The following is a 26,928-nucleotide window of genomic DNA, read 5'->3' as shown; positions in this document are numbered from 1 at the left end:
CCCAGCAAAAAAAGTTTGGGAACCACTGGTTTAAACGATGTTAGCACAGAAATATTAGCTTCTGTCATGACTGATGAAGTTACTAGTTAATAAAGTTTCCAGTAAAGTGATTAATTGCAGCCACAGATTGACAGTAAATATCCCGATTAGCTTCAATGCATCTGTAATAAATATGTGCAAGTTTCAGTGCTTCGTTTAAACTGTATGATACTTATACTGACCCAGGGTCAGTGTAAAATACAATCCTAGCTGTGTGAACAAAGCCTGGCTCCTTTAATCCTGCAGCACAAACCTCAGGATGCAGGTTGTTATTACTCTTTCCTGCTGGCACACCTGTCACACCTGAGAGTCAGCTAGAAACTTACAGTGACGTGGACATCATGCAAAGACTGCCAGACTCTGTAATACTGTAATAGGCTAGCTTGCCTCTCTGTGGTGAATACACAGTAAAGAACACAGTGTTGGACTGCTGCACAGCGACTGAGGTTCATCGTCAGAGTTGGGTTACATGAAGCGTTCCAGAGATTTAAGTTGATGCTGAAGGATGTTACACACTGTGTTATTTTACTAATCAGAACTTGCCATGTAGCCTATATACACACCAAATGTGTTACATTTTTGCAAAAAGTCCTCAGAAACTCCACAGTGAAGAAAAAAAGTGACGTTGGCATGGAGAACATTATAGTTTGATCCAGGAGTAGAAGCTGAATCACACATTCATACACATGAAACGATGTCAGTGAGACAGTTTGAACTCTTGTTAGCAGCTGGGAGCAGATCTGAGGAAGCAGAGGAACCAGAGCAGCATCTGACTGTGTGTCTGAATAGGGAAGGTAAAATCAGGAAAGACATAAAATCTCTGAAAATCAAACATGCGGATCATAAACGTACTGAATCAGTCAGGGCCCAGGTTTATGATGATGGCCTCTGGTGCTGTTGACCAACAGGGTGTTAATGGAAACAGAACAAAGGAAGAGACGAGGAAAGCTGTTCAGAGGCTGCAAGACAGAAGGAAGGACAGGACTGTGGAGGTGAGAGTAGAGACTTTAAACACAAGGACTGAGGCTTTTAAAGGGAGTGCACTCACTGCAAAGTTAGAAAGACAAGACTGAGACGGTGTGGACATTTGCACGGGAGGGACAGTGGATACACTGGACAAAGGATGTTGAAGACTGAGTTTACAGGCAGGCAGAAAAGAGACACCACAGGGAAAACTAACCATGCCATTAATCTGGCTTCATGAATCTGAACTTGAGCTGCATTAAATTCTCCTCTCATTTAGTCCCATTCATTTCATTGGTGTGTAAAATCCTGTATTTCCATCCTAAAGTTTAGTCCTTTGTTTGGTTCAGAAGTATCGTTTTCCTCTCAGGTCTAAAGTTGAACCATCTGAACTTCTGAATTCAGTCCCAGAGTTTGTTCTTTTTCAATCAAGAAAGAAAGTGTGTGAAGGTAGAGCCAAGGGTTAAACGGTCGAAGAGATAAAGAAGGTAAACAGGAGTAATGGGATGTTGAAAGCCAGGCTTTCACACGGCTGAGCTTCCTTTCAGTCTCTTGAAAGGAGAAGAAAATCCCAGGCCTCATGTCACCAAGTGCTCACTCAGGGCGAGAGCTCCATTCACTCCTATCAGCAGAGAGAGAGAGAGAGAGAGAGAGAGAGGAGGCAACACTGTGCTGTAAACTGATTTCAATATCTCAATAAAAACCTGCTCTCTGCTTTCAGGAAGGAAATAAAACAGGAGTTCTATAATAAAACAGTGACGTCATCCTCTCTGTAACCTGACACTCACATACAATAGTCTGTAAAACACGTCCATTAAATACAGGTGATCTACTTCTTTACTGTTTTCATGGCAAATTCGTTTTTTCTTTCCCCATTTTTATTCCCACTGAAGCTTCTGCTGTGAATTTATCATAAACAACAGAAGTAATGAAGGTTCACAGACTCAGTGAAACATCATGCCAGTGTTACAGGATAAAACATCCACAGCAGCGTGATTTTTAATTCATTAAAAACAACCTAATGCTATGTCAGCTTCTATCTTTGTTACTGTGTCACGGTTTCACAGAATATCATCATCAAGATGTGGTGATGGCCAAAGTGTCCAGCAGGTGTCACTGTGGAGACGGTTTCAGGTCGTTTCGAAGCCTCGGTACACTTCTACCAGCACTACTCCACAGCTCTCTCTCTCTCTCTGCAGGGAAACAACACCAGGGCTGCTGCACAGAGGAGATGACAAATGAGTAAACTTAGAGGCAACAACAGCAAAGAGACTTACAGATGGGAGCTGGTTCACTTGCACGGTTAGAGGAGGAGGGTGAAGGTCCTGGATCCTGGACCCAGCAGGCCTGGTTAAAGAAACAAACACAAAAACACTACATATTCATACTGAGAGAGAAATGGCAGTGACACAGCAGGCCTGGAGGACCATGACACACACGTACAGGCGAAGGTCTGCTGTTTCTTTGTATGTCACCTTGCAGGGAGGAAGAATACCTCACCTTTGCTCTAGAGGTCTTTGCTTTTGTGAGGACCTAAAGAGAACTGCGTATTGTGAACTGGTGGGAGGTTACACAAAGAAAGGGGTTCAGGTCCACTGTTGTCAGCAGTGAGGTAGCCTCACTCTGACAGCTGATCAAGACCTTTCCCGATTCTCTTCTGTGATTGGCTGAGCTTCAGGCCTTCCCTCAGTGCATGTTTCAGTGTCAGGACTAAAGGTGGAGCTTTGTGTGTGTCAGGGTGAGTCCGCAGCAGCCGCCTCCAACCAGAGCGCTCGGGCGTGAAACTATGAGGAAACTGAACGTCTTCCTCTTTCCTCAGAAGTGATCCGTGCGCATCTGGACTTGTTTCCACTGATGTGCTTTAACAAAGTGTGAAGCTGAACTCTGTGACAGTGTGAGCAGTGTGAGAGTGTCAGGAGATGATCAGCAGAGGAAAGTGAAGCTGCTGTGAGCTGATGTCCTGAAGGGCTTTTAAAGAGTCTCTGAGTTTGACAGGAACATGAAGATGTTTGTGGTGTTTGTGATCCTCCTGCACGGTAAGTACACCTTCCTCTCTCTGCTCTCATCATCATCTCTCTCTCTTTAATGTGTTGAAGTGCAGCAGGAGGAGATTTCCATCAAACACTGGATTCTGATTCAGATCAAACTAACAATCCAAAGCAGCAACTTTCAAATCACTGGATTCTTCTTGGTGGCTTTCAGATGAGCTCATGTTACAATCAGCTGCTGTGGGTGTGAGTGTGTGTGTTTGTTTCCTGTGTTTGTTGTACTGTCCTATGAATAAATCAGATTCCTGGAAACGTGCAAACTGTTAGTTTGTTTTGCTTAAGTTTGTATTTGTACTACGACTGCTGTGTGTTGTTGTGTAGCTCTGTGCCTCCCATCGTCTGTGGACATTAATATTCTCATGAGTGGATCAGGAAGTCTAGTAAACTCTGATTATTTTTTTACAATAGTTTGAATACAATTAAAGTATCAGGTGTTTATTTTGTGTAGGTTTGTACTTGCACTGCAATGCTACAACAGTGTATTTCAAGCATTTGTAAACAACTTAACGTGTTCCTCACTTTAGCATTTCCAGCTGTTTAATCTTAGATCTGTAGTTTATAATAATATCTCTTAGTTTGATATTGAATGAGTCTTAGAGTACCGCACAGATGTGTGATGAGGTCACACTTTAAGAGTTCGTTCTGTAATTTTTTTGACCACCAGCGTCTCTGATTGAATCTGTTTTTTCATGGAGAGAATAACTGTAAAAGTTGTCTCTTTCATGCCTGCAGATAAATGTTAGTACGGTGCTAAACTGAAGGCAAGCAGTTAATCTGTGTTTCTGTTTGTGTGTTCATCACAGTTTCCCAGCATGCCCTGGCTCTGGTGGTGGAGGTGAATGAGGGGGAAGACTATGTCCTGCTGCCCTGTCAGTACTCCGGGATCATACCTGAGACAAATCCCACTGTGACGTGGACTCGCAACGATCTTGATCTGAAATCTGTTCACCTACGAGGAGAAGGAGGAGATGATCTTACAGGACAAAACCAGCGTTACAGCAGACGCACATCAATGAGGTCTGACGCTCTGGACACTGGAGACTTCAGCCTCACTCTGAGAAAACCAACAAAGACTGACAGCAGCAACTACAGCTGCTCCATCAGCGATGGAAGAGAGGAACGGAGAGTCATAGACATCCAGCTGAAGGTCAAAGGTTAGCAGAAAAACTGCAACAAATGTTGTAATTACTGGTCATAAGTCAGTTCTGGAGAAAAATGTCAGAGATTAACTGAAGAAAGGTATTTCCTAAATTACTATGTATGACAGCGGCAACTACACCTGCACCCTCAGTTATAGAAGCCATGGAGTAGAACGTAGACTGACAGACATAGAGCTGGAGGTCAAAGGTCAGCAACTAACCCTGATTGATTCGTTTAAAAAAATTGCCTACTTACATAAACATTCCAGTTCTTGTTCTGCACTGTAACTCTGGGCCCACTGAGGCCCAATAAAAATGCAGTAAAGGTTTTACCGGTGTTCTGGGAATCCATCCTACCTGACAAACCATCCTACCCGTTGTTTCTATGTATGCGCACAACACGAAATTAAAGGGCGAACCGTCCTACCTTTATGAATGTGACCTATAAACATACTTTAACAGATAAAATTCAGTGGCAAATCATCCTACCTTTGTTATTAAGAGCGAGAAACATACTTTAACGGGTAAAATGAAGTAGCAAACCATCCTGGCTTTATGAATATGAGCTACAAGCATATTCTGATGGGCAATGTTAAGTGGCAAACCGTCATTCCTACTTACATTTGTGCTGGAATTACTCTGTGACATCAGGAATGTGCATAAACCGCTTACGGTAGGACATTTTGTCAAAGTAGGATGGTTTGTCAGAACACCAGCATTGAACAAAACATTCATTCATTCCACTGACCTGGTTTAACGTGAAGCTGAACTCTGAGCTGGCACCTTGTCTGAGACAATAATCATAGATACGTTAGCCACATGTTGCTGGCTCTTTAGCACAGTTTGAAAACCCTGATATGTTTTTCTCACCCGTTAGTTCATCAGGAGGGTGCAAGGTTTGTTTCATCTGAGTGCTCGATTTAGCATGCAAAAAAATGTAAAAGTTTCAAATGAGTGATTTTGTATTAATTTTTGCAGTGAATAAACATGTAAAAGTGTCAGTGCACCACTCCACGAGGCTCAGCACACTATCGACTGATAATGGCCACACAAAGGATATTTATATACTTTATTAACACTACTGGAAGGATAGAGTCAGAGGAGAGGAATGTAAATACTACATAACAGTGTAGTTCAGTGTTGTGCTAATGGCCGCTGCTTCCATATGTGATCATTTTTGTTTCTTGTCCTCTCAGACCAGCAGGTGATTGTGAAGGTGGTAGAAGGGTCGCAGTCTGCCATCTTGCCCTGCAGAACGACAGCTGACCTCTCACAGGATGCCACGGTTGAGTGGACTCGCTCTGATGTAGACTTCATGTTGGTCCACGTGTACTCAAAGACACGTAACACCATCAGGGAACAGGATGGCTTTTACAGAGTCCGAACGATGATGAATGAAGACCCGCTGAGAACTGGAGACCTCAGTCTGACCCTGAAATACCCCACAGATGGAGACAGTGGAGGATACGTTTGCACCATCTACAGGGACAAAGACATCCTGAGACAGAAAGTAGTGCTGCAGGTCAAAGGTCAGTGTAGTAAATGCAGGTCAGAGGTCGCTGCTACAAGTAAGAGCGTAACAGTTCAATTTCTTGTTTTATTGTTTCTTCTTAGAACGATCTTGGGCCAAAGTTCTAGTGGCTCTCCTTGTTCTCCTGGTTCTTGTTGTGGTTTCTGGAGGTCTTTTATATCATTTCCGGCACTTTTTCATGTCAGGTGAGCGTCTCCTACTACACTACCCATAATGCCGATGGTTAGCAGGTGTCCTCTGGTGGCTCCTTGACTGTGGCTCACACAAACTTGTTCCAGAAGCTGAAAGAGTTGAGAGTTACAAACAGCTGATACAGAGAGCTGAAGAGAAACTTCCAGGTTTGTTCCTGTCAGTCAGAAAACCTCCTTCAGACTCAGTCATTGATCAGTGAAACAGCTCCACAACATGACTTTACTAAACAGTGTGAGTGCTTCACTGCATTGATCTGACACAGAGGCTGCATGTGGACAAGCTGTTCTTCTTCTGTGGTGGTAAACAGCAGGCTGACATGGAAACATGTGCTGACAGTAAATGTTGCAGCAGCTTCAGTAAATGTTCCTCCTTGAGTTGTGCTCAGTCATGTGGTGGAGAGCTTCAGATGTTCAGAGCAGACACATGAGATCTTTATGGTCTCTGTGCTGATGTGTGTGAGACATGGCCGACTGTGGAGGCTCAGTCTGTCTGTTCTTCTGCTCTTCATCCAACATGTCTGCAGCACTTTACAGGACGCTGCAGACTAGTTACCAAAGAACGAGTCAGGAACACATCAGGAACAAACTGAGACACAATCTGACTGAGACTAGAGACAAGGAGGGGACAGGGAGGTCATGTGACCATCACAGCTCAATCAATCAATCCTTTTATTTGTCACATGCAATGTTTACACCTGCAGTCAATGATGGTGGTTTTCCTTTAGTGTGAACAACTGCATGTCAATTTCACAGCCGATCTAACAGTCCGTCACTGATCTCTCATTCTCCCTTTTAAGAGCCGTGAGCTTCTCAAAGATGTTATCAACTTTGCGCTCAAAGAGCAAAGTCTGAGTCCTCACCACAGCCTCGAAGTTCTCATCCGTGCTGCGTTCAACGAGCCCATTTTGGGAAGTCGCGACTCGTCCCATCTGCTGTTCATATCATCATGTTGTTTTTTGTTGTCCAGTTTACCAGGTGATGGTGGATTCAGGGGCAGAGTCTGTCCAGCTGCCTTGCAAAACGAGAGCTCACTTGCCTCAAGATGCTAAAATTCAGTGGATGGACAAATACGACAGTAAAGTCCACGTGTATGAGAATGGCTCTGACCAGCCTGAAGAACAGCACCAGGTTTACAGAGACCGAACGAAGATGAATGAAGACCTGCTGAAAACTGGAGACCTCAGTCTGACCCTGAAACAGCCCACAGACAGAGAGACTGACACCTACACCTGCACCGTCTACAACAGGGAGGGAAACATCCTGATGAAGAAACAAGTGGAGCTGGAAGTCAGAGGTCAGTGCTGCAGACACAGGTCAAAGTTAAGGCTTAGTTTAGTTAGTAGGTAAAAGTGGTTTTCCACTGATCATAAGAAACATTTGTGGTTTTAAAAAGCAGTTGGAGAATTTATTCTTCTGTAGAGAGGAGTTTTGAGCAGCTGACAGACTGATCAGAAAGAAATAATAGCATTGAAATTCCTTCAGTGTGAAAGCAAACATGTTGGTATTTCATGAAGTCAGCAGAGGAACAGTTTGGATCTGCTGCCTCCAGAGTTTTGTTCTCCTCCTTCATAGTTTGGAGGAAACATTTCTCACTGAGTCTGGCTCACACTTTGTGTGGAACACCAATGTTCCTGAAAACTCACGCTTACAGCAAGAAAGCCATCATCAGTCGAGCTTCAGAATTGACAAATCAACAGCTAAGTAAAGAACAGCGCCTGCTTTGTAATAAATGAATGCATGTCTAATTTATTTCCCCATCCTAAGCACTGTTGGGTTATGAAAGTAGCCATGTTGATTACAAAATAAATGAACTTCTAACTGGAATCTCAGTGTTTGTAAAAATATAAATTTCCATAGTTAAGTTATTTTGCTTTGAACTTTTACACTGACTCAGAGGTTTTAGCTAATCCTGCTTCCTGGGACAGAGACCTGCTAACAGGTTGAAGCTGGTTAACCCTTCCTTTCAGTCTAATTTCCACTGAATCAGAAAGATTTATCTTTATTTCAGCTGTTTGCTTGATAAAGCTCCTTCTGTCTGCTTAAGGATCAGAGGGTAAAATGAGAAGTTCTGTGTGACTAAACAAACACCTGCTGAACTTTGACCTCCAGGACAAAACCAGATAGTGGTCCCCCTCTGAGATTTGCATAATTAGCACTTAGACAGTGAGCTCTGATCTGAGCTGCTCTGTGAACACAAATTGGGCTTTGGACTTTTGATGAACCTCCAACATTCAGAGGAACTACAGACAGATGATTCAAACAGGAAGTTAGGAATGAAAAAAAAGTACTGCTTCAGGTCAAAGGTTAGTACATGACTATGCCAGAACTCAATTTGTGATCATATATAACACATTTGTTTTTTCTTAAATGTTAAATGTTAAAAGTTTATGGATCATTTCAGTTAAATTAAAACTATTTCCTTCTGAGAAGCTACAGTTTGAGTTGCCTCGTACACTTCTCAGCCAAAAACTAAACAACGTTCTGCTACTTTATTGGCCGACCAACAAAGAGCAACACTGACACTGTGTTTCTGTCCATCATCAAGCCACATTTATTCACACTGTCAACTGTCTAATTAAGCTAATCACATGTTTAGACCAATTAGTGACTCTGAGGTGCCTGTAGATGTAACAGCTGATTTTGAAATCACATAAAAACACTTATATTATTTTTTTACCTTATTTTGTGCATAAATGGTTATGTGTGACACTGTATTAATGTATAAAATTGTCAGCAGATTTTCAAGACTTGTCTTTTTAAAGTATAATTTGGAAAGATAGAATTAACACCACCTAACCCCCACCCACTCAGACAGCGATGAGATAGATTCACCAGGGGCAACAGGGAGCAACCACCCTGAAGACCTCAGTCTGACCCTGAAATACCTCACAGATGGAGACAACTCCACCTACACCTGCACCGTCTGCAGCAGGGAGGGAAACATCCTCAAGAAACAAGTGGAGCTGAAATTCAGAGGTCAGTGCTGCAGACCTCTGACTTTGTTTTCTGTTTCCAGGCAGCTAATGAGAAGCTGATTGAAGGTAAAAGTGGCTTCCAGTTCAAAAGTGCCTCTTTGAGTTTGGAGTCAGAGTGAATCTTATGGAGTTAGTGCAGCATTTCTTTGCTGAATATAACAACTCATTAGAACACAGGACACAGACAGCAGTAGCTCAAAGCTTTGAGGACACACAGAAATGTGATAATGAGTGGAAACACTGGTGGTTTTAAACAGCAGCTGGGGAATTACTTCTTCTGCAGAAAGTAATTAGTGGGGAAGAAAGACCATGATTTAGGTCCTTGCAGTGTGAAACCTAACACGCTGTTTTCAGGTAGTTAATGTGGAGATCTTCACATTAGACCCAAATCAGTGTGGAGTATTATAGAGGTAACAGGATTCCTTGTGCACGAGTGTTCATGTGCGAATATATCCCCAACACTCTAGGAGGATTGTCATGGTTTATACATCGGGGAAACTAAACAACCTCTGGCACAACACAGAAGAGCTACCTCGTGAGGCCAGGACTCTGCAGTCTGTTCACACCTACAGGCCAGTGGAGACTCTTTCAAGGATGAGGATGTACACATCCATTGATCATTGATCAGTGGTTGTTGATCAATCGTTATACAGTGGCATATTAATGATCAAGGAACTGACCTCACAGTCATTCAGTGGGCTCGTTTCAGTGCAAATGTTTACAAGATTGGGGAAACAAGTCAGCTGAGACTTAAGACGTCAGTTGGATGAGTGACTAAATGTTTCTCCCACTGAAAACGCTGTGTCCAGATGAACAGAATCAACCTTTTGGGGCATGTTCTCAGAGGTTTTCATGTATTTGACCAGATTTTTAGAAATGAGAGCTGCTCCATCCAAAGTGGAATGAATGCCGTCTCTCCTAACAAGACCAGGCTTCCTCCAGAAAGTTTGTCAATTATCTATAAAGCCCACATTTTTGGACACCCCTCAGACAGCCAGCAAGCTAAACATATCAACCCTGGTATGACTGGGGAGGGGACCAGAGACATGTGGAGTAGCAGTTTGGCTGCTGGTGCAATGCTCAGGAATCAAGGCCAGGGGAAGAGATTGGAAACACTGGGAATGGTGGACTTGAGCTGTCCTCCTGAATGACTTCATTTTATTTATTCTAGAAACTACTTTGCAGGATTAGAGTAAAGCCTTTTCATGCTGTATGCAAACAAATCTAAGCTGGATTGATAGGCAGGCTGTGGCTTGTGTTTTTTGTGGTAATCAATTTAAAATCATCACTAGGCTGTTGAGCAATGAGTGACATCCATAAACAGCCTTACGTCATGTCAGGAGGAGAATTATCCCTCACAATCCTTCTAGTGCAGTAAAATCAAAAAGCATCATCTATTCTTCATGAGTGAAATGATGAATCGACTATGTCATGCTATATCACAGACTGAGATCAGAATGATCTCTACTAGACAAGCACAAGTATATTACCTAAGTATCATGATAAAATTAAAATAAAATTAAGGTCACCCAAACAGTAAAATGGCAACACTAATTTTCAAATTGCAATGCTCCATTTAGTTTACTATCAGCCAGATTTGAAGTCACAATTTTAAGATATAGTGCTTTAAAACAGTTTCAGGGCAGCACATTTGTGTCATTGTGACTACACAGTTTAAGAATAATGGTGAATGACACAAAGTAAAATCTTCCCTTCTGTCTTCTTCATGGTCCTCCACATGTATGTTTATCATTCATGCATTATTATTACATTATTATTACATTATTATTGCATTTGTTTACATGTTTGAACACTCCAAACTGTTAAATGCTGCTTACAGAACACAGGTACATTTAGGCATTTAATCATCAACTGAAATTATTTAGATTTGTATAAAAAATTCTTTAAAAAAAAATTTGACATGCAAAGTTTCAAACATTGTCAGTGTGAATTTTGACTCTGACAATGTCCTTTGAAATCGTTATTATTATTATTATTATTTGGTTGCAAAGCAAAATAAAAAAATATATTTGTATTTCCTGTTGCTACATTGTAGGGGGTGACTTTGCCTCTAAACAGAAAATATGTACAGTCAGGGGTTGAAGTGGATTCAGCAGGTGGCGTAATTTTAAAATTGGTTGTAATGTCTCAGTGTGGGGAAAACAATCATAACTCACATTAATTTCTATTGAGAGCTCCAGTAGATTTCTTTAGTGTGCAGGCTGATCAGCTGACCTGCTGCTCTCTGTGGATGTACACAACTGAATTCAACCAGATGTCAGCAGATGTTTCATGAGCTGTCCTGGCTGATGTCATCCTCTACACTGACACTACACTGTTTATAGTCTTTATATTAGACAATACAAACTTGGTATGAAGGTGGAAATCAGTGAATGGATCTCAGCATCATCAGCTAAAATTCATATGAATCTCTACTACACTTGATGTAAGCTAACTGTGAGCATGAAACCACGGTCACTGTGCACCAGGCACACACTGTTCTTTATTTTTAAAAACACAATGTGACATGTACAGACTGAAGATCTGATTTAAAAATATGAGGACAGGACAAGCTTTAAATGAGCAGTCCTTACCTTTAAATCTAAGCTCTCTTCTTCCTCTCCTGTCTTTCTTCTCTTTCTTCCTCTCTGAGTGAAGTTAGCTCTCTTTCTTTTATCTCACTGTGAAGTCCAGCAGCTCCACCTTTAGCTGCAATGCACTGTGACACAAACACACAAAGAGTTTGTGTGTTTGCTAATATTTGTTTAAAAATGTAGTGAGTAGAAGTAAAAAGTAGTCAGAAAAAAAGCCACTCAAGTAAAGTACAGATAGCTGAAAATTGTAATTAAGTACAGTAACAAAGTACTTGTACCTTGTCACTTCCCACCTCTGTCTGCAGCCTGCTATAATCTGAATCTGCAGGTGTCACTTCAGTCACTCCCACTGCACAGTGAATTCACTGACAACATGAAGTTTGTGTGCAGTCAAACTGTCTTCAATTACAGTGGTTTGCAAAAGTATTCGGCCACCTTGAACTTTTCCACATTTTGTCACATTACAGCCACAAACATGAATCAATTTTATTGGAATTCCACGTGAAAGACCAACACAAAGTGGTGTACACATGAGAAGTGGAACGAAAATCATACATGATTCCAAACATTTTTTACAAATAAATAACTGCAAAGTGGGGTGTGCATAATTATTCAGCCCCCTGAGTCAATACTTTGTAGAACCACCTTTTGCTGCAATTACAGCTGCCAGTCTTTTAGGGTATGTCTCTACCAGCTTTGCACATCTAGAGACTGAAATCCTTGCCCATTCTTCTTTGCAAAACAGCTCCAGCTCAGTCAGATTAGATGGACAGCGTTTGTGAACAGCAGTTTTCAGATCTTGCCACAGATTCTTGATTTGGATTTAGACACCAGACAGGTCAGGGATAAAGTTATTGAGAAATTTAAAGCAGGCTTAGGCTACAAAAAGATTTCCCAAGCCTTGAACATCCCACGGAGCACTGTTCAAGCCATCATTCAGAAATGGAAGGAGTATGGAACAACTGTAAACCTACCAAGACAAGGCCGTCCACCTAAACTCACAGGCCGAACAAGGAGAGCGACAACTATTAGTCGTGCACTGCACAAAGTTGGCCTTTATGGAAGAGTGGCAAGAAGAAAGCCATTGTTAACAGAAAACCATAAGAAGTCCTGTTTGCAGTTTGCCACAAGCCATGTGGGGGACACAGCAAACATGTGGAAGAAGGTGCTCTGGTCAGATGAGACCAAAATGGAACTTTTTGGCCAAAATGCAAAACGCTATGTGTGGCGGAAAACTAACACTGCACATCACTCTGAACACACCATCCCTACTGTCAAACATGGTGGTGGCAGCATCATGCTCTGGGGTGCTTCTCTTCAGCAGGGACAGGGAAGCTGGTCAGAGTTGATGGGAAGATGGATGGAGCCAAATACAGGGCAATCTTGGAAGAAAACCTCTTGGAGTCTGCAAAAGACTTGAGACTGGGGCGGAGGTTCACCTTCCAGCAGGACAACGACCCTAAACATAAAGCCAGGGCAACAATGGAATGGTTTAAAACAAAACATATCCATGTGTTAGAATGGCCCAGTCAAAGTCCAGATCTAAATCCAATCGAGAATCTGTGGCAAGATCTGAAAACTGCTGTTCACAAGCGCTGTCCATCTAATCTGACTGAGCTGGAGCTGTTTGGGCAAAGATTTCAGCCTCTAGATGTGCAAAGCTGGTAGAGACATACCCTAAAAGACTGGCAGCTTCAATTGCAGCGAAAGCTGGTTCTACAAAGTATTGACTCAGGGGGCTGAATAATTACGCACACCCCACTTTTTAGTAATTTATTTGTAAAAAATGTTTGGAATCATGTATGATTTTCGTTCCACTTCTCACGTGTACACCACTTTGTATTGTTCTTTCACCTGGAATTCCAATAAAACTGATTCATGTTTGTGGCTGTAGTGTGACAAAATGTGGAAAAGTTCAAGGAGGCCGAATACTTTTGCAAGCCACTGTATATACAATACAATCCTTTACAGTCAGCAGGGCAAAATTAACAGTATTACTCAAATTCCCATTTTCCTCAGAAACTGTTTGTATCAGTAGAGTCCATATATTCTCCCACAGTGTTTCAAGGGAACATTTCTCGCTCAGTCTCTTTAACTTTGTCTGGAACACAAATGTTCCCCAAAGAGACCACAGACAAACTAACAAATCCTCTTCACACATTTGTTCAGCATCTCCAACAGCTCAAAAAGTTCCTTTAACTTTCTGTCCTGTTACCTTCTGCTCTGATCTGCTTCTGTCCCTCATCTTTCTCTACAACTCTGAAAACTTGCTGCTGCTGTCTGTACAGCCCATCTTTTGTTTGTTGTCCTCTCAGTCTGTCAGGTGGAGGTAGAGGAGGGGGTGGAGTCTTTCCAGCTGCCCTTCAAAACCACAGAAAACCTGCCTGAAGATGCTGTAGTGGTGTGGAGGGACAGTGATGACAGGAAGGTCCACGTGTATAAGAATAGCTCTGATCAGCTTGAAGAACAGGACCAGGATTACAGAGGACGAACAAAGATGAATGAAGACCTGCTAAGAACTGGAGACCTCAGTCTGACCCTGGAACAGCCCACAGAGAGAGACAGTGGAGTGTATAAGTGTATGGTAAACAGCAGCAGTATCATCCAATACAAAATAATCCCACTTAAAGTCAAAGGTATCTGTCTGTCTCTGTCTTCATGTTCATATTTCAAGATTCAAGATGCAAGATTCTTTAGTTGTCATGTGCACAGTTCTATGTCCTGATGTAACACACAGATGGCCCAAGGATAGAAGCTGCTCTTGAGTTTCTCTGTTTTTGCGCAGACGGTGAAGAACCTTAGAACAGTTATTTGCTGGGATGTGACAGGTCCTTCAATCAGAGCTGCTTTAGTCCAGCATCTACTGGTGTAGATGTCCTTTAGGGAGGCAGTCCTGCAGCAGCGTTCTGCTGTACAGATCACTCTCTGAAGAGCTTTTTGGTCCTTAACACAGCTGTTCCCATACCAGGATGTGATGTTCTGTGTCAGGATGCTCTCCACAGCGCCTGCATAGAAAGGCCAGAGGATCACTGGAGAGACCTCAAACTTCCTAAGTTGTCAGAGATGATATTTGTGTTTGTTGCTGTCTGACTGTGTTGTGTCTCCTCTGCAGGGAGAGTTCAGGTCCAGGATCAAACAGGGGACATCAGGAACAGAAGCAGCTCCATTGATCCGACTCCTCTGATGGCTGATCAATCAGTTTGATCTGTGTGTTCTTTGATTATTGATCAGTGATGTCAGAGTGGAGTCAGTGTGATGTTGTTGTTGTGTGTTTGAGACTTTTAGTGTCCATGAAGGTCTCTGCTGCCGTAGATCCTCTGAACTGTGACAGAGGTCTCACTCTGGAGGAAACTCTCAGCACTTTCCAGCAGCTCCTCCATCATGGAGGACGTTCCCTCACTGTAACAGGTGGAGGAGAGAGGGGAGGAAGCACAGGTGGATCCTCTGAGGAAGAGGAGCGTTCGTACAAACCACATGATCACATGACCAGAATGGTATAGCTACAAAGTCAGATTAATGGGTTTGCAGGTGTCCTTAAAGTCAAAGTTCTCAGAAACAGGAAACTGTCATTCTTTTTTTTGTCACCATGGATGCAGAATGAAACAGAACATTTATGTCATTTTTTTGTTTTGTTTTTTCATTTTATTTATATGTTTGAAGTAAAGCAATAAATCAACAACACATCATTGTAGTATTAAAGGATCTCCACGTGTTTCTCTTTAAACGTCAGTCTCACACAAAGCAGACCAGTGATTTTACTTTACCTCCATGTGATGTGTTGTTTGTATGTCTTTTGACTTCATACTGGTCATACTGGGTCTTGTACAGTTTTGGTTTTGTATTTATTTATTTTAGGTTTGGATTTTTATTTATTTATTTCTGCTTTTGTTTAGTTTTATAATGTTATTTTGTAATGTTGTTCTTTATTTCTATTATATTTTGTTCATTAGTTTGAATTGAGATTTGGTGATTCCCCACTGCAACAATTGGTAGATTTAAGTAACATCAGCCTTCACCAATGGATAATGGCTCTCTTACAGCAAATATTTTTTAGTGTTAGTTTTATTGATTAAAAAACACACTATATCGGATTCATATCGGTATTGGCCGATATCCAAATTTATGATATCGGTATCGGACATAAAAAAGTGGTATCGTGCCATCTCTAGTGTTAATAGTATAAGTTAAATATCTGAATGGGATGCAGACCTGATGTGGCCTGCATCTGTCATCTTTAACTCTTCTGGATCCTGCTGTGCAGGTGGAATCTGGTACAGACCCGGTTTGCTGATCAGTTCTGGGTTTGGTGTTTCTGCTATCTGGGTAGATCCACTCAGACCGATATAGATGAAATATTATTAGTATAAAACAATGTGAGGATCAGGCTTTGCATTTTAGACACTGTACCTTTTAGACAGCTGTTCAAAAACAAACAGTTAAGAGTTTCAAAGTTATTCATGCCAGAGATCAGAGTAATACTCAGTTTGATCTCTGGTACAGACAGCTGGCTGTTCCTGTGTGTGAGTGTATTTGTATTTATTTATCCTATTTTATTTGTCCTAGTTTATTTCCTCACATCCATCTTTCCCCCTTGCTTGCTTCCTCTCCTCAGGCCTGTGTGTGCCTTCATAGTAAACATGAAGATGTCTGCACTGCGCCACGCTGGTTTGCAGAAAATAATGAAAATAAAAGAAGCAAACAACTGCACTTACTGTGAATTTCATCCAGTTGTCTGATACAAATTATAAACGGTGAATCTGCAACAAATCTATTATGGATGACATGTATACAAAGTTATAAAATGCAGCATGTTTTTACCAATAAAATTCTGTGTTTCAGATGAATTTGAGTTGAATTGTCATGGTTATAAATCTTTCTACTTTTTTGCATTTTCAAATGCAGGACATGAATAACCTTACAATAACTCTGACAATCACTACGCTGTTTAATAATAATTCATATTTGTTTATTAGTACAATCCTGAAAGACTGCTTTACAGACTGATGTGCACACATGTTCAGAAAGAGGCACACTGGATGAGTCCATGGACACGAGACACTTCCTTTAGTCACTCCAGCTTAGCTGTTTTATATTTGTATTTGACATTTTGGCACATTTATAATCTTTAATGTGCTGCTTTCTCCTTCAGTCACAGTGTGGCTGTGAAACAACGCATGAGTGGATATGAACGAAACTTATCAAATACATTGTATTCTATTTCACACACACACACACACACTTAAAAAGAACAGCTGAGCAAACAGGTGTCTGGGGGGCTCTTTTTAGAGAACCGGCTCTTCAGGTTATTTTGTTGCTTTAATTAATTTATTAGTGAAGCGGAAAAAAAGTGCCAGAGAGGGAAAAAAAAACGCCACGACTCGCGATAAGGAGCCGGCTCGCGTCGTTCACGTCAAAGATCCGGCTCTAAGAGCCATTTCGTTCACGACCGACACATCACCATTGGGGGCTTCCTCTGCACACACAGCAGTGCGGACGGTCTCTTCTGGCCTCTTCGCCGTGGATTTAACGGGGCGTGAGGACGGTTTTCTGCGTGTTTACAGGAGGATTAAGCTGTTTCCGCTGTTCCTGCTCCTCATGAAGGGTAACACACTGACTCTGAGCGCTGTTTGAACATATTGTGAATCCGCGGTTTGATTCACACAGCGCGACTGTGTTTGTGAAAGTATGAGGGTGGGTGTGAGAAAGCCCACGACGCTATTGGCTGTCCTAAAAGTCGCTAGAAGCCACTTAATGATGTTATTGCCTAATTTGCATAATTGTCATGCTAATATAATTGTAACCTACGCTGTTGGAGAGAGAAATAACGTTGTGGAAGAGACATAAGGTCAGTAAAAAACATCTTAAATGCATTTAGAATTTATTTAGAACTACAAATTAAATTTATTTTAGCAATTAAATCTTTTTTAATGTTACAATGCTCCTTTATCCGGGCTTGGACCGGCAAAAGTGACCCGAAACAGTCACTCTGGTGGAGTTACTTTGTGTGTGTTCATAAGTAGTTTTAAACTTTATCGTCCACAAAACTGCATAACAGTAAAAGAAGAACTGACTGCGTTACAGTCAGTGAGGGAGCCCTGCCCTGATAGCAGCTGGGGGAGGACTATCCAACGCCTGTGAGAGCTTTGACACGGGCGAGGTGCCCACGGCAGCACCGCTGCTTAGTGAGAGTAAGAGCGATATTCACGAGCGCTTTCACGTCAAAAAGTCGTCATAAACAAGTCTGTAATGACGCCAGAAAAAGTCGCCAGACTTGTTGCTACTCGCGTTTTAGAAGAAAGAAAGTCGCTAAAGGGGTCTGAAAACTGCTAAATATAGCGACAAAGCCGCTAAGTTGGCAACACTGAAGTAACATATGGGGGCGGAGCCAAGTTGCCCTAAAGCGCGCCGTTTGTTCCAGTACTTTATTTTAGGAGAGTTCCCAACTGAGGGAGGCACGTGACCCTGTGTTGCAGGTTAACAGTTAGATTTGTTTACAGACTCCACTCTGTGTGTTCATCGTGTGTGGATCCGCAGATTGGTCGTTTTCACGAGCGGTCTTCTGTCAGCGTGTCTGCGGTTTGACATGATTAATGACCTCGGCAAAAAGAAAGTCTCCAGCTCTGTAAATCCACACACTATCAATATTATCTTTAGACGGCAGAAAACACAGTCTGAGGGGGCTGTAGTGACGTGCTAAGAAACTCTCTTAATTAAATTCTCAGTTCTGGAACTCATTTATTAAATAAACTTACAATAAAAAAAATAGAAATACACTTAATCAGCAGCGGTGATGTTTTATATTCCCTATAAGATCTGGGGACCTTGGAAAGGTGTAACGAAGGGCCAGAGAAGAGAGTGGCTGTTAGTGAATCATCCAGCAGGTCGGTGTTGAAGTGTTGAGTTTTAGATGAATCTGATTTTGTCTTTCAGATCAGGGAAGGAATACAGAAGTCAGGAGGTGGAAAAAAAGCAAAAAGGCAAAATCCAAGCAGAGAGTTCAGTCCAGTTGAATAGCCGTGGGGCACAAAGATTACAGGGCAGCAAACAGAGGCTTTTGAGATGTATTGTACAAAGGTGGGTTGATTGATTGTTTGAGATTTACCTTAGAATATAAAGCACCTTATGGTGACTCACAGAACCTTTTGTTATGTTTGTGGTGCACACGGGCCTGTTATGTTGTAAACTGTTAGGCTGGGAAAAGGAGAGACTTGTGGTTAAATCACACCTTAATGTTGCATAAAAGAGTGATGATCACATCATGTGATCATCTCAAATAAAACCCAAAACAGGCAGTGCTTCATGCCCTGTTGGAAAGGCTGTCAGCTGTGTGAGGGAGGCCCCTTGTGGTGAGAGAGCACAGCTGCACTATTGAGCACATGTTCCAGTGTTCAGAGTTTGAGCTAACACATAGCAAGAGCCACCTGGCAGACTGACTCAGCAGGGGATATCTACACACGGTGTGAGTCACTAAAGAACTGTGAGTAGTTGTGGAGCCCTGCCTGGAAAGGACAGTTTTAGTCTTTCATGCCATTTAGACATTTAGTGGATCTTGAAGTTACTGATGGGTTTTCCAGCTCTTTTTTTCGGTTCTTCTCACTAAAAAGAGCCAGATCTTTCAGCTCTGAACCGGCTCTTCAGGTTGTTTTGTTGCTTTCATTAATTTATTATTAACAATAATATAAAATTATGCACAAAGGAATTACTCATGTAAAAAAAAGTGGTTTTCGGTGGCCGCGAGAGACAAAACACGTACAAACTCCAAAACACATTTCTAGCATTAACTGAACTTCAAAACAGAGCTACCTAGATCACTTAAATTACACAACTGAAAGCATATGTGTATTGTTTGTGTATTTATACACAAGCACTCATATATATTCAAATAATTAAAAAAAATGTTCATCTACCTGTTACTACCACACACCAAATCTGGTCTAAGGAGCTTGGAAATAAACCCTATAGAGCCTGTGTGCTTTGGATCACCAGGAGGGCCGGCTGCAATCTGAACCCGACTGGGATGGACTCTGCAAGGGGCTGCAAAGTCACTTGAGTCACAGTTAAGAGTCTCAACACTGTCTGTATACTTCCTGCACCCCACTATCTGTTGAACTCCAGAGGAATGTGGAGAAGCTGTGGCAAGTGGATGTTCGACCCTATAAAAGTGAAAAGGAGGTGACAAGGTCGAGGGAGGATCATGAAGCCCAGATATTGGAGGCCACACCTTTACTGAGGAGGAAGGATGCACCACTTTTACAGGCCACCCAAGAAGCGACACTGCCCAGCCTGAGGAGTATGGAGAGACGTCTGAGCGAAGACCTGGTTAGGGCTGCTGCATATATGGCAGAGATTGAAAGGTGCCCACTTTAAACACAGTGACTGCAGGTCCTCCTACAGGTGGTATGACTGTAGTTTATTGTCAGTAGTTTATTGGCACATTGTCAGTATATCCTCTACAGACATTTCCACTGCTGCTTATTCTCTGGCTTATGCTAGTTTTGCCCCACTCGGGAAATACAGAACTAGTTTTTGAGGATTGATTCATAACTCCGGGAGAGAAACAAAGACTTCAATGATGCTGTTCTAGGCTCTCAGTGCTGTGACAGGTCTATGGGAGAGTGCAGCCTGTCCACCCATTTCAAATTTAAAAGCTTATTTCATTGACTTTAATTTGATTAATGGTTTCTTTGTGTGTTTGCTATTTTTATGTTTATGCTACTTGTATTCCATCATTTTAACATTGAGTCAAACCCACAACATGTATTTGACTTGAGTTTCTCTTTGTGTGTCCTCAGTTTCCCAGCATGCTCTGGCTGTGGTGGTGGAGGTGAATGAGGGGGAAAGGTCTGTCCTGCTGCCCTGTCTGTACTCAGGTTTTATACCTGACAACTCCACAGTGATGTGGACTCGCAGTGACCTGGATCCCAAATCTGTACATCAACGAGGAGGAGGAAGAGACGATGTTAGAGGACAAAACCAGCGTTACAGCAGGCGCACATCAATGAATCGTTACGCTTTCATCATTAAAGACTTCAGCCTCACTCTGAGGAAACCAACAAAGACTGACAGCGGAAACTACACCTGCTCCATCAGTGCTGGAGGAAAAGAACGGAGACTCAGAGACATCCAGCTGCAGGTCAAAGGTCAGCAAAAAACTCAAAGACAGGGGTGTCCAACTCCAGACCTCAAGGGCCGGTGTCCTGCAGGTTTTAGATATCAGCCTGGGTCAACACCCCTGAATCAATTGATGAGTTCATTACCAGGAGAACTTCAAGACACGGTGAGGAGCTAATTTAGCCATTTAAATCAACTGTGTTGATTCAAGGAAGCATCTAAAACCTGCAGGACACCGGCCCCCAAGGCCTGGAGTTGGACACCCCTGCCCAAAGACAAAGTCAGTACTACAGACAAAGGTCAGAGATAAAAAAAAAAAAAATCTTAAATTATTGTGAAAGTCTTTATGAAGTCAGCAGCTTTTTAGACCTAACCTCAGTGGAAACAACAAAACATGAACAGCAAAGCAGCTCCTACTGTTACAACCTTTGTACATGAGGTCCCTTTCTTTATGGTCCTTCAGCTGCTGTGCAGACATGTGGGCTCAGCCACACTTGAATATATTTACATAATATATTCATCACTAACTGATGTTTTAAACATTGGGAGATCTTTTTAAAGTGTGTCAGAATCAATGTTTTATGCTAATCAGAGATTTTAACGATCTGATCATGAAAACATTCTTTCAGTAGTTTGTAATTGTAGCATCCTTTTATAAAATAATCCATTCAATTTGCATTAAAAATAAAAGGAGCAAAAAATATTATTATTGTATATGATCACTGGTTACCAGAGTCAGAGGTCATGGATGTAGATGTAGTCATTCGGGTCCAGTTACCATCAGAATGACTGCAGCATCTTATACAGTTGATCTTGTGGTTTCTTGTCCTCTCAGACCAGCAGGTGGAGGTGAAGGTGGAGGAAGGCTCAGAGTCTGTCATCCTGCCCTGCAAAACAAAATCTGACCTGCCCGAGGGCACCACAGTGGAGTGGACTCGCTCTGACCTCGGACTCATCACAGTCCATGAGTATTCTAACAGAAATGATGACCTCATGACTCAGGATGACCTTTACACAGACCGAACGAAGATGAATGAAGACCTGCTGAGAACTGGAGACCTCAGTCTGACCCTGAAACAGCCCACAGACAGAGACACAGGAGGATACATCGGCACCATCTACAGGGACAAAGATATCCTGAGACAGAAAGTAGTGTTGCAGGTCAAAGGTCAGTGCTGTACTTACAGGTCAGAGGTCAATGTTGTCGACACAGGTCAGAAAACTTTTTGTTTCTTTTCATCACAGAACCATTTCCATCCTGGGCTACAGCTCTCCTAGTTCTCCTCGTTCCTATTGTGGTTTCTGGAGGTCTTTCATATCATTTCCGGCAGTATTACATGTCAGGTGAGTGTCTCCTACTACACTACCCATAATGCCGTTGGTTAGCAGGTGTCCTCTGGTGGCTCCTTGACTGCGGCTCACACAAACTTGTTCCAGAAGCTGAAAGAGTTGAGAGTTACAAACAGCTGATACAGAGAGCTGAAGAGAAACTTCCAGGTTTGTTCCAGAAAACCTCCTTCAGACTCAGTCATTGATCAGTGAAACAGCTCCACAACATGACTTTACTAAACAGTGTGTGTGCTTCACTGCATTGATCTGACACAGAGGCTGCATGTGTACAGATAGAGCCACCCGTGTAACAATTTAATAAAAACTTATAGATAACTTCTTATTTCATAGGGTAATCTTCACGTGCTTAATCCAAAACACTCTCAGTTGATTCACTCACGAATTATATTCACAGTATTCACTCGCTGTCTTTGTTTCTAGCTTAGCTCAGCTTATAACCGACTCATTAGCACTATGGCCTCTTCACCTCTTCACCCCGCTGCAATTTCCTGCTCAGATGTTTAGTTAATCCTCTGCCTTATTGCCTTTAGCGATAATGATACTTGTAATGAATGTAGCCTATTTGCAACTCTGAAGGCTGAATTGGAGACTCAGTTTCACACCCTTGAAAACCTGTTGCTAGCCTGGCCCCTGTAGCGCGTGTAGATGAAGGTAGTGCAGGCCCTGCTAACTGCTAACCCAGCAGACTGTCCTGATGAGCCAGGGAAGCAGGATGGCTGGGTGACGGTGACGAGGAAGGAAAGTCTTAAACAGAAGCCCCAGGTACACCACCAACCTGTTCATGTCTCTATCTGCTTTTCCCCACTCTGCAACCTCTGTAAATACTAAATACTTCTTAGGATTCATCATTGACTGAAAAAAATAAAAACAACCTTAGGTTTCTCTTCAGTACTATAGCCAGGCAGACAAAAAGTCAGAGCACTGTTAAGCCATCTATTCCTTTAACGTTAACTACTAATGTCTTTATGAACTTCTTCACAAATAAAATTTTAACCATTAGATAAGAAATTACTCATAAGGTAGCAGGGAAGGAGGCTAGCTAACTATCAGAGCTGCAGAAAGGTGCGACAAAGAAGTCTAAGCAAGCTGTCCATACCTGATATCTGAAATTGCCAAGCAAAGACTCACAGACTTGGCCAGCTATTCAAAAAAGAATGACTTCATATAGGGACAAATATATATCACATCTGCAGGACATCTTAAACTAGTTCTTTAATTAAGCAGCAAGGCAGAACAAAGTCAGGGCTGTATCAAGACACGAGGACTAAACCCCAATTCAACCAGACCCAGAACTGATCCGGAATTAAAACAGGACTACAACAGTTCAAAATCAGGACTACTTAGAATTTAACCAAGACAGAACCAGAATCAGAACTAGATGATAGTAGCACTGAAAACCATCATAGACCTGCACTACACTTATTTTTTTTAATTCTACCAAAGTCCACTATTTAGATTCAGAAAAGTTTATATAATTATTTAGCCTTGTTGTGCAAACAAGCCTGCATAACTTAAAAAATATATAACTTGAAAAATAACAAACCTAAAAAGAAACACTAGGTACGAGATACATAAGTACCTATGATACGGTGATACTTTTGGTAAACAACCATTTGACTAACATGTGTGTCTCACCTGCTCTTGTTCCATCTCTGTTCTGTTCCTCTCTCTCCCTCTTTGTGCTGACAATCATCAAATATACAGTTGAAACCAGATATTTACTTACTCTTCAGATAAAAACACAAACACTTTTTTAATTGTAACATCAAATCAGACTAAATGTTTATTTTTTTACAATATAAAAACATTTGTTAACTTTAAGAGTAAAGAGAGAAACTATCTGTATTTCTTAATTGCAAATGGCACCAAATTGTATTAAAACTGAGCCACACTTATGGAGCTCCACAATTCTTTTCCTGGTGTTTTGGTTGACATCTCTTGATTTTCCCATGTCAAAGAAACAGGCTCTGTGTTTTGCCTTATATGCATCCACAGGTGTGCCACCAATTTACTCACATGGACTCTACTAACCTATCAGAAGCTTCTTAAGCTCAGAATACAATCATCTGGAGTTTTCTTATTAATTAACAATAAACTTAGTGTATATGTACTCCTACATTTAATGAAAGTGATAAAAAAATAGACAGCTCCCTCTTTTTATTCTGACATTTAACTAATTCAAAAGATATTTCAATATTTATTTATCCAAAACAAAACAAGTTTAATCTAAATTGATGTTGTACAGTAAAAAAATGTTGTGTTTTCATAAAGTGTATGTAAATATCTGGTTTAAACTGTGAATAAACTGCTGTGTATTGAAATTCCTCTTGTTTTGCATAGAAATATACTGAACAACATACAAAGCATAATATATAAAATAACATCTACCAGAGTTTTTTCTTTGAAAGGAGCCCCTTATGTCCATTCTTGTATATCTGTACATTACTGAAACCGATTTATTTAGCCGTGGAGGGTAACAACTGAAAATATGAAATAAACACACATGTAAGCTAAGACTCTCTAAAGCAGGGGTGGCCAACCAGTCACAGACCAAGAGCCACTTTTTTTTACTGTGTTACCGCAAAGAGCCACATCATACGCATGGGCACACATGAACATCACCCATCCTTTCCTCCCTCTCTCTCTCTCTCTCTCTCTCTCTCTCACACACACACACACACACACACACACACACACACACACACACACACACACACACACACACACACACACACACAAATACACACATCTCTGCTCAGCCAGATTTATTGTAAATGTCACACACCAACATGATAAAGACAGAAATGGACTCCTACAGTATTGAAACCACAGGCCCGTCATTTTCAACAATTAACTTTGTGTGCACTGTCTCACACACAAACTCTCAGTTCAACCAAGTCCACAAACAAAAATATAATAATCTACAATAGCATTTACTTCTACAATGCATGTTGTTTAGTGGGACTTCTGGCATTCCTTGCCTTGAAAATCTGTCGCTCCCTCTCCCTCTCTGTCTTTCACTCACACAGACACACACACACCACCATCAACTTTGCTAAATTGCTAATGAAAAACATTGATCAGGCAGCTGTGATTGAGCAGCAATGTAGATCCAACTATTTTCACGGTTGTTGTGGTCGTGATAATTTTGTGAGGCCACATCGAAAAGGCTCGGGTGAGCTTGCCATAGTTGTACAACTTGTGCCTCCATCGCTTGTGTCCAGATCACACGCTGCATTGCCGTGCTGCGCCGTCTTTTTCGCTGACATTTGTGTTTGCGCGTGCGCAGTGTGAGAAGCTGCGGCGACACCCTCACGACCAAGCGATTGATGATCGGGAGCAGGTCGTGAGGTGTTAATCGCTTCTCGTTACCCCACGTACACTACAAGATGCACGACGAAGGCCAAAATCGGGCTGATCGCCAAAACGGTTGCACGACTCAAAAAATGGCTCAAAATGGGCCAAAAATCGCACAGTGTGAGCCCGGCATAAGAGCCGCATGAAACCAGGCAAAGAGCCGCATGCGGCTCGAGAGCCGCGGGTTGGCCACCCCTGCTCTAAAGAAACAGCATTGTTGTTCGGCTTTTCATTTCGCCATTTGTTGATTCACTCGAAGAGCAAGTAATGTAATATGGGTCAAGTGATCAGTTCGATATCAATCTTTCGTGATACACCGTCATATTTACATTATTTGTACAGTACGAATGATTTGCTTTGGTACCTGGCCAAACTTCAATTCTCCTCTGTCTGCACCTGGCTCTGTTTCACCAACAGGCAGCAGCTGCCCTGCCCCCTAGCTCAGTCGCTGAGCTCGGATCATACCAATATTAGGGGGGATTTACGCACAGTCGTAAATTCCCACAGTGTGCACTATGTGCTTCGAATATTGTGTGTAGTTTTTTTGTTTTATACAGTTGTCAGCCAGGCATCTAACTATGAAACAGTTACACTCCAAAAGACCCCGGGCTTCTGAAAAAAACAACCCGGGCTTAAGCCCAGTAAGCCACCCCCCCACTCACCACTGAGCACCACCAAGGAGCAACTCTGGAAGAGCATATGGGAGAACGATGCAAGCAGACCACAGCAACCTCCCTGAACAGGGTCCAGTAACCATCACAGCTGCAGACATCCAAGAACGGTTCTCCAGTATGGAGAGTTGGACAGCACCAGGCCCTGACATGGTTCAAGCCTACTGGCTGAAGAAGCTGACTGCACTCCATGAGCATCTGGCAGCACAAATGAACCAACTTCTATTCAATGAGAGACACTGAGAATGGTTAACCGAAGGCTGGACATTCCTGATCCTCAAAGACCCCCAGAAGGGACTGGTCACATCCAACTAGCGGCCAATAACCTGCCTTAGTACCTCATGGGAGCTCCTGTCAGGTATCATAGTGGCTAAGATGACAGGGAACATGGGTGAATACATGAATGGGACACAGAAAGGGATGGGCAAGAATACCAGAGATGCAAAAGACCAGCTACTGGTAGACTGAGCAGTCAGCCGAGACTGCAAGACCTGTGCACTGCCTGGATTGGTTACAAGAAGGCTTATGACTCAATGCCCAACACCCGGATCCTGGAATGCCAAGAACTATACAAGATCAACAGGACCCTCAGAGCCTTCATCAGGAACTCAATGGATGTGGTGTACAATACTAGAGGCCAACTTCAAGCTCATAGCACCAGTCACCATCAAGTGACCAGGTTGAAGGACAGGACCAGGTTTACAGAGACCGAACAGCGATGAAGAGGAAGCTGCTAAAACCTGGAGACCTCAGTCTGACCCTGAAATACCCCACAGACAAAGACACACACACCTACACCTGCTCAGTCTGCAGCCGGGAAGGAAATCAAAGCAGCATGAAGATGAAGAAGGAAGTGGAGCTCATTGTCAAAGGTCTGTTATCTGTGTATACTTAGATTCCATGTGTATTTCATATAATGCACATTTGTGGCCTTTTACACACTAATTTAACTCCATACT

General features: G+C 42.1%; 1 protein-coding gene across 1 annotated transcript in view; it reads right to left on the bottom strand.

Annotated features, from left to right (window-relative positions):
- LOC135932628 (uncharacterized) overlaps window positions 1–26,928 on the bottom strand; it is a 305,408-nt gene that overhangs the window by 145,812 nt on the left and 132,668 nt on the right. The window lies entirely within an intron of this gene.

Source organism: Pelmatolapia mariae, linkage group LG3_W (assembly GCF_036321145.2).
Source record: "Pelmatolapia mariae isolate MD_Pm_ZW linkage group LG3_W, Pm_UMD_F_2, whole genome shotgun sequence".
Classification (NCBI taxonomy): Eukaryota; Metazoa; Chordata; class Actinopteri; order Cichliformes; family Cichlidae; genus Pelmatolapia; species Pelmatolapia mariae.
The sequence above is the reverse complement of the archived record's forward strand: the minus strand, read 5'-3'. Positions and strand labels throughout refer to the sequence as shown.